A 10052-nucleotide genomic window follows, 5' to 3' on the forward strand; every position below is an offset into this window, starting at 1 on the left:
TAAAGACTAATAAAATCAATCAAAACAACCCCGCTCAACGTTTTACTTTACACTGTTTATTTTTTGCATTTTTCATTTCCCTGCTTTTGTCCCTTTCCTGTTTCTTTTTTTTTTCCTCTAGGTACGTCGGTATCAATATTGTCTAATTCATGGGCACATAGTTTTTACACACGCATACTTTATTCACCCGGCACTAAAACTCACGAAGGTGTGAGGTTTGGTTGCTGCCTCAGAAGAATAACGTCAATTAGAGCATATTCTTGCAATAAAACGCACGTCTCATAGTTTGGGCGATAGAAACATAAGGGATATAAACAATCCCCTTGCTTTTCATTTTTTTTTTTTTATAATGTCTATCTGTCTTTGTCTTTCTTTGACTGGGTTTTCCTCTTGGTTTATTCCTTTATATTTAGTCAGTCATCTTCAATACGTGCCAGACTTACAAAAAAATATAATCATAGCGTAGTGTGTGTGTGTGTGTGTGTGTGTGTGTGTGTGTGTGTGTGTGTGTGTGTGTGTGTGTGTGTGTGTGTGTGTGTGTGTGTGTGTGTGTGTGTGTGTGTGTGTGTGTGCGCGCGCGCGCCTGGAAATGTTGTTTACAGAGGTAAAAGCTTACCCAAACTTGCTCTTGACATACTAGCCCCACATCTTTATCCTCTCTCTCTCTCTCTCTCTCTCTCTCTTTATCTATCTATCTATCTATCTCTATCTGTCTTTCTCACCAATAAGTGAATATTGTTTAAGTCAAGAAATGGACAAGGAAAAAAATGTCAGGCTCTGAAAGGAAAGTGAGAGAGAGAGAGAGAGAGAGAGAGAGAGAGAGAGAGAGAGAGAGAAGATTGTGTGTGTGTGTGTGTGTGTGTGTGTGTGTGTGTGTGTGTGTGTGTGTGTGTGTGTGTGTGGTAATCTCGACGCTGTTATTGCTTATTACCCGATCGCTCGAAGGCAAAATGGAAAAGCGAGGAATATACTTTGATGTCTGTCTGCCTGCCTAGTCTTTTGCCTGGATATCTCAAAACCTCTGCTTCGATATATGAAAAAAAAAAAAAAAGAAAAAAAAAGAAAATGGAACACTCCTACTATTGCACTAACTTCGCTACAAGGCAAAGTTGTTCCTTCCCATTCTTTCTATTAATGCTAAAATCATTCTGGAAGCCAAAACACAACTACACCATCTTAGTAGTACCTAGGACTTCCTATAAAGCAACACAAAAATACCCAGATCTTTTTGTTTTGGAGAATCATATTTACTTCTTCAGTCAGTTGACGTTTTTGTTTACCATTTACTTGCTACGATTTTACTGTCTGTCTATTACGCGCGCGCGCGCGCGCGCGCGTGTGTGTGTGTGTGTGTGTGTGTGTGTGTGTGTGTGTGTGTGTGTGTGTGTTTAAATAGCACAACCTAAGGTGGCCTGTTTACAGATACACCACGTTCACAAACAATATCATCCGTCACTAGCTTAAAGGAGTGAAGAAGGTGGGGGGGGGGGCTAGGAATTGAATAAATGACAGGCTTATACTCTGCGTAAGCCCGTGCAACAAAAGGTAATCTGGTTCTTAAGGCACAGCGTCCTTCACAAACTGTCTTGCGTAAGGGGTTTGGAGGGAATTAGCTCCTTGACAATAGAAAGGTTCCGGCTTTATTATAGGCCAATCTGGTGCGAAAAACTTACCAGAAACGAAACTCATCACGCATCCATCATCATCATCATCATCATCATCATCCTCTCTCTCTCTCTCTCTCTCTCTCTTGCCCGACATCATATTCTGTGAGGGGGTTCGCCAATACCTAATTTCCTGATATCCTTCATCAGTCTGTAAAACCTGTCCCTGCCTAGTAGCGCCATCCCTCCTCACGACCCACGCCCTGACTCCCACATCCTCCTACCTTTTTCCTCTACCCTGTTCTTGTGGCAGTATTTTCGTGGTTTCAGAAGGCTTTGTACTACCTCTTCCTCAGCGATAAACTAAGCACAATATACTTTAATAATCTGTAGTGGGTCACATATATCGTCTTAATATCGACATACTGTACATAAACATCAAACCAGAACATTAACCAGCCCTGTAGAAAAATATCACATTTTCATGATCTCCTGAGTATTATACAAGTTCATGATCTAAATATCGATACCTTACATAATTATAAACAAAATAATATTAACCAATGAGCCAGGGGATGACTTATTCACTGTTTTCATTGCCATCTCCTTTCAGTTTTATTCTGCTTAAGTTAGACTCCTCGAACTAGAGGGAAGTCTTATAGCCTAATACCAGAAATCTTTCCCAAGTTGAAAAATGACGTCTGGTACTTGCATGAAGAAACTAAAAAGCACATTACAGGTAGTTGAAAGGGGCTGACTTATAGTGTGTAGAAAAAAAGTGGTAAGGAAAATGCGACTGAGAACCTCCTGCGTCCACGAAAACACGTACTTTGTATTTTTTCTCTCGATCATTCTAACCATCCCAGCCATGTAACCCGTCGCAAGAGAACGAGCAGAAGCCATAGACAGGCCGCACAGTCAAGGACATGAGTTCGCCAACTGATTCTAATTTACACACACGGGCATGTCAGTCATTTCCCTCCGTGACGCATCATATCACTGAGAATCACCAGGGGGCAGAGACACATACCAAGCCTCTCTCAGCTTGGCAGCCAACTGAAAATGGGTGACAAGAACAGGTGAAATGGACAGAAACATACCACGCCCCTCTCAGCGTAGGAATATTGGCCAACAGAGAAAAGTAACAAGAGGAGGCGATTTGAAAAGATACATCCCAAACCTCTCAGCTTTCGAGTAGTAGCCGACACAGAAAGATGACAAGAGACGAAATGGGCAGACACACACACCACGCCTCTCTTAGCTTAGGAGTAGCAGCCAAAAGAGGGAAGTCGCATGATGAGGTGAAACAGGAAGAGACACCCACTGCGCCTCTCTCAGCTTAGGAATATTAGACAGCTGAGAAAAATGGCAAATGAAAAGAGGAAATATTAGGTGAACTCTTCTGAACGACTACATATCGATTCACACCCATCACCGGGGTCTGGGAAATTCATGGAACCACTCCGAAAGGAAAAAATATTCACGAAATTTTTATCTTCGACATGTTCAGCCTAAAAACTCCTCTCTCTCTCTCTCTCTCTCTCTCTCTCTCTCTCTCTCACACACACACACACACACACACACAGACGCATATGAAAACCAAGACCGAGACAAGCACAATACAAAATAATATAGTCGCCCCACCAATACATCCGCAGGGAAAAAAATATCTTGGAAAAAAAAAAAAAAGAATTTGTAGTCGAGTACCAGAAAAAAAGGTTATTAATTCTGTGAGGACGTGACCTGCGAGAGAGAGAGAGAGAGAGAGAGAGAGAGAGAGAGAAAGAGAGAGAATGTTGCCCAGACTGATGGTGAATATAATGAAAGAAATGCGAGACGAAAATTACTGTTAACGAGATAAGATGAGGACAGGCCAAGAGGAGGAGTGAAAGGAGGGGGAAAAAATATGGAAGAGTCATGACAGAGAAGCAGGGTCATGTTAATCAGAAAATATGAAGACGCGCAATATTATGAATGAAACGAAGACATATGAAAAAATACGAAAGGAAACATGAAAATAACAGTATTTAGGATACTGATATAGGTAAATAATAATAATAATAATAATAATAATAATCTTTCAATCCTGTGTCGCCCCATAAGAAGCGTAGGAATCCGGGGCTTGGCAAGTTGGTCCTGACATTTAAGATGAGAGAGACCAGCCTCACTCATCCCTGAGTGGCATGATGTGAGAAATTAACCCCAACCACCCCCTGGATATAAACCTACACAGGCTCAACCCGACCAGAGCGCCTTAATTACCCACTAACCCACCAGGTGCCACAATTTGGTTATATGGTTACCACCCAATGCAGTAAATGGTTTACTGGTGTACAGGAAAGAATGAAGGAAAGACAAGAGGGAATGTAAAGTCACTCGCAGGCAGAAGAAAAAGGAATGGAAAAAAGAAAGACAGAAGAGGAAGGATGGAAGAGAGGAAAGGGCAGACACTCAGAGCAGCGCTACATTGAGTGAGTGGATGGTGAGCGCCCCCACCTACCACTTAATAATAATAATAAGAAGAAAAGAAGAAGAAGAAAAGAAAACCTACAATGGCATGAATCCAAAAGCGAAATCAACCAAAACACTACAAACTCCATCAAGAAACACATTATCATTCAAGTAACCTTCACCCCTTTCATCCAGCATCTTATAATTTTCTCATTCTTACAACCTCCTAATGACGCTATTCACTTGGGGATGAAACTTTTGAACTGGAGGGTTAGATATGACCTTCACAAAATTGCTCGCTACGTTAACTTGCTCTTCAGTAACTTGCTCTTAGAATAAAATCATATGGTACCAGCAAAAATAGTGTAGAAAAATATGTCACTGCAATCCAGGGGTTAATGGAGTTAGCCTTGTTCAGTATATAAGTTTCAGAATCAGAATTCAAGCGGTGACATGTGAGGGTGTTTGTGCAGAGCTACTGGGCTACACGCAAGGCACGTCATGCATCAAGAAAACTGAAAACAAAAATACTATACCCAGAGCAAGGAGGTGCAGATTTAAGCCAGTCTGCTGCACGAGGGTCAGTCAGACATACAGTCAGGCTTGCTGTCTCATTCTTCCTTTAGAGCACAATCCGCCGTACTAGGTTTACAGCAAGGTCCCCGATTTTACTGCTCTCTGAACAGGAAAATGGGAAAACAACTTAGGTACACCGGTCTGACTGGCCAGGGGGAATAAAACAAAAATAAAGAAAATGCTGTATCCAACAAAAAGTCCTCAAAGTGACCGGCCCACGGCTAAAAATGAAATAATATATAACTTTAGTGTTGTACCCAGTACTTGTAGTCTAACATAACCAAGCACGCGCGCGCGCGCACGCACACACACACACACACACACACACACACACACACACACACACACACACACACACACACACACACACACACACAACCACGGGAAAAAAAAAAACACACACACACATACATGCCCCTCCTCCTTCCCCACGAGTTTGCCTCATGATCCAATCTGGCAGTCAGGGGCAATTAGCCTTAGTTTAGCTTGTTTCCTGCCTCGGTAATCCCGGCTCTAATTGCCCCCACATCCTGTTTTGGTTCGCAGAATTCGAAACCTGAACGAGTCCTTATTCAAAGCTGTACCGAACTGATTTGTCACAGCATTTGCCCTCTTCAACTCCAGGTCTTTTCTTTTCTTTTTAGCCATATCCATACGATTGTCTAAAACTCTGAAGGTATTTCGAAATCACTGAAGTTACATACACTCTTCGTTATCTACTTCACAACCAGACGCCTTCTAAAGGAAAAAAATATATCGCAAGAAAATAACAATGGACGAATAAACTTCATTTACACTTGTGCTACCTGAAGTCACTCACACGTTTAAAAACGTGTGACAGCAGCGAGAATGAAGCACGCAAGGCACATCGATGTAATGGACAATGTAAACTTGGGACGACTGTACTAATCAACACACAAATTTTTGGCGTCTATTCTTGCGACATCCAAACGATTTTATTCAGCTTATGGCAGACCTCTTGTGGTGATGGGGTTAAAAAAAAAAAAAAAGTCTCCATTCACCTCTTCAACGCAATCATCTTTTTTATTTATTCCTACTGCCACCGGACGTTTTATTTCCACATAACAGAGAGGTCTGACTGCAGGAATTAAGGTAAAATACAGATATAACTAACCTGAATCAAAATCACTGCAAGTCAGATTCGGAACTCTTGGTAAACCCTGATGTTCACAATTTACTGCCGACTGCAATTATTTACAAACCTGTCTGGATAACAACACTCAATTTCCCAAGACCTTGACACACCGGAATAGGGGGCTCAACTGCCGACCACAGCTCGAGACAACCACTGGTTTAATTAAACTTGGCGGAGTTTCGAAGGCTGGTGATTAAAGACGAGACAGTGAGTGGTGCTTCGGATATTAAGCCCTTCTCTACAATAACGCAACTTGACCTAGCTTTTCGTCCTTTTGCAGCTTATTTCACGTAGCTCAGTGGGGGAATAAGACAATACTATGACTGAACATCCCTTCCATTGACACTTCTTCATGATTAACATTATTTTCCAATGTTAATTTATTGCTATAACGAGGCATTCAACAAGGACAGATGGCAGTTTTAAACCAAATTACAGTTAAATGAGTACAGTTAATATAGTTCATCTGTTCCCGTTACCACCAGACAATTTTACTTAACCAGGTACAGGTCTGTTGTATTGAAATGATTGATGAAGACTACATTGAACCCCTTCAATCCAGAAAGTCTGTTCCAAAGCTGAATAAAATCTTCTGGAAGTACTATAAAAAAAATAATAATAATAATAACGTTATGGGAGAGAAGTGGTCAATTCCATCAGTAGGATAACTTGGCACTGTGATTTTACGGGCTGCCGGATTTAGAGTTTAAAGATTAAATTTTTCGAAACGTTATACAGGGAAGGCATTAGGTTAGGTTAGGCTAGGATTAAACCGGAAGTAGGCTTGCTTGTGAGTCCTAACTTCGTAATATAACAGTACCGCTATACAACATTTTGAAAAACTGAATGCGTGCAATGTAAATCCGGGAATCCGTGAAATCACAATGCCAAGGACAACTCATTTTTAATCAGACTAACAGGAGACGATCAGATTCCGCAGTTTATCACAGTTTTGGTGATGAAGAAATTACTCAGGGTTAAATGTAAACACACTCCCTCTTGACAAGTCTCCCATGAAGCCCAGTAGTATCTCTTCTAGGCCAAGATAGCATAAAAAAAAGGCGCCATCGCAGTGAAGTGGTCCACAATGGCGCGGCTTGAAATATTAACCCCCTCAGCACGACGACGTAATGATACCTTATTCTTGCTACCTTCAGACCAAACTTAGACTCTTCTGTGGCGAGAATATTAGGCTTGAGGAAGACTGGGCAAGAATGAACTATCAATCAATTTCAACAAGAGACCGGATATTTTTATGAGTTGTAACTGATGTGGGTTTGGCGATTTCGTAACACCCCTCCCTTAGATAGTTATTCTGCACACTACACCTCTATATCCTCTTCTATGTTAAGGTGTAATATGCAGTACAAATCGCTGAGGAAGAGGTGCTACGAAGCCTCCTATGCCACTTAGACTACGATCACATCACATTCACACTGCCTCCCGACGACTTAATTCAGTTTAAGAAAGACAGGGCGCGGCTGCAGTGGAATGGAAGTGGAACTTAGGTGAAAGAGCGTGTTAAGTGGAAAAAAAATGGAAACAGAATGTTATGAGAACAGAGGGCGCTAAGTGGAAAGAAAGTGTTAAGGGGAAATAGGGTCCAATGGGGAAAGAGGATGCTAAGTGGTAAGAGGGTGTTAACTGGAAAGAGGATGCGAAGTGGTAGGGGGGTATTAACTGGAAAGAGGGTAGGGTATTAAGAGGAAAGAGGGCGGACCTTAACCTTACAGCTTCGGGGAGTCACTGAACTGAATAAAATGACCCGTCGTGACCTGGAATGAACCACGAGGACCATGATTCTCTACTAAAAACGTTCGCAGTGACAGTTTTAACATTATTGGTTAGTAAATTTATTTGGAGCATAGTAAAATAAGCTCACGTGAGCAGATATCTAAGGCAAAGCAGCCAAATGAGTAATGTTATCTAAAAAAAAATAATAAAAAAGAAATAAAAATGACCCACCTCTCTCAACACTTATAAGTTCTGGCCTTTGGTTCCTTCTTCCTTGCATTAAAAAAAAAAAAAAAATACCAGCAAGCCAACTCCGTCAACCCAAACAGTGCGTGAAATTAGTCTGCGCTGATTTGAGGGGTTATTTAAGCAAGAGGGGAAACAAGGGCAAGTAAGAGTGACCTCCTGCGTGATAATTAAGACAACTGAGTGGATCAATGTGTTTAATTATAACAGGACTTAAGGCTGTCTTGTCCAATTATGATGAACATATAGTGTTCTAGTTAAATGCTAAATCACACTGCAAGATATTAACAAAATACGGACATTTTGAATTAGCAGTTGTGATGAAAGTAGGTATATTTGCACATCTGTCGAAGTGTTCTAGTCTTTGGAAAACGGAAACAAGAGAAAGAAGGAAAGAGAAAAGTAAAAACACGCAGCTGTATAGTGACTGGCACTGCAACTGCAAATGGGAAGACACTGGGACACAGACTATCCTAATCTGAATTTGGGGAGACAGATCTTTCCTGTAAAATGAAGTGAAGAATATACCATCAGATTATTACACTCGCATTTAATACACAAAGTACTGCTAGCCATCTACATATTCAACTTCCTTTAGTAAAGTAATACAAGGACTTAATGAATCACTGAAATCACGCAGACGGTAGTCTATATTCATTTAAATAGGCATGGAAACTTAAAATATTCTGTTAATAAACTAAGATACGTTGTTAAAAAATACTGAAATCATGCTTGCTAAATGCGTCAAGTAATGAAATTTTACAAATTAAATATATCGGCACTCACAAGCATTAAGATAACTCTCTCTCTCTATCATCATCATCATCATCAGCCGTTTTAGTAAAAACTGCAGGACCGGCCTATCCTGACCGAAGTCGGGACGATACAGCCAATGTATCTCTACCAAGTGGCTTAGGCTGTCTGGCAGAGATTGTATGTAGCATGAGAAGTGCTTGTAAGTGTAATTGTAGTGTTGTAGCGGCTTTGGATGCGTGTGTAGTCTGTGAACCAAGTGTAATCGGCCCGCACAAGCCGAATGGGTGCAAGCATACTTTATAGTAAGCGACACTAGTTCAATCACAGGACCCCTTTTGTCCGCCAATGCAGTACGTGGCCGGGTGAACACTCCCAAAGTTTATTACCCTGGCGGGGCGCGAACCCTGGTTCACCAGTGTACGAAACGCACACTCTACCACTGTAATATATATATATATATATATATATATATATATATATATATATATATATATATATATATATATATATATTTGAGGAAATCAGAGAAGTCACCTGTGGCCATTACACAAGACAGCACGGTATACAATTAATCAACCTCCAGTGCCCAGGTACGAAACGTAATCAAGCAGCCAATCGCATCACACTGTCCGACTTAGTTGATCAATCATGACACGAGAGGCTTCGGGTGTCTGTGTCGACGGGAGGAGAGAGAGAGAGAGAGAGAGAGAGAGTGTGTGTTCACTGAGTTCACAGACCTGCAACCTGCAACAAATTCAAGACAAATGGCGATGGTGGCGTTATTTCGGGCCCACCACTGTTCCTTATTACAGCTGCATTCATACAGCCTCACTAACACCTTTGACGGTTGCTTTAGTTGATTCTACCAGGGCTTCCGCAATAATGGCCTGGTCAGCATAGAGAGAGGCGGCTCCCCTTTCCCCTCGACATCTCCAAAGGGGCAGTTTTGCGTTTGATCTCGAGGCGTGAAATGAGGGCTTTGAAATTCTACATACGTCGGGCTTTGTAACATACTGATGGTGGGAACGCCTATTTCCATACCGTCAGTTATTTCACCCACTCCGCCATGCTGTTGGGGTAAAAAGTGACCATCTCTCCTACGAAATATCATCGTTCGAGTGTGGGGTCAACAGTCTGGGAAGTGGCCTTATGTAACACTCCCAGGCGGGGGACTCAACAACATTTACAAAGTTGGGGCTGAGATTACTATACATACATATCCCGTGTAACTAAAACTCATTCCTTCGTCTAGGGGGGAAAATTCTACCCACGTGTTCCCTCCGTGTAGTGGAAGCCAGTGAAAAGGTCTGTGGAGCATTAGTGATCCGCTCAGTAAAAAGGAAATTAACAAAAAACAAATAAAAAAAAAGCGAGCAAATGGTCTTGAAATGCGATGGACCAACAGACGATGACCAAGGAGCAGACGGAGAACTGTCTGCGGAGAGCGAATCGGAATGTTAAAGACGTGCATGAAAAGCAAATAAACATAGTACATAAAAAATAGAAAACAATACTACAAACAAATATCA

Source organism: Coenobita brevimanus, chromosome 98 (assembly GCF_032717465.1).
Source record: "Coenobita brevimanus isolate Jiangsu-jjx chromosome 98, ASM3271746v2, whole genome shotgun sequence".
Taxonomy (NCBI): domain Eukaryota; kingdom Metazoa; phylum Arthropoda; class Malacostraca; order Decapoda; family Coenobitidae; genus Coenobita; species Coenobita brevimanus.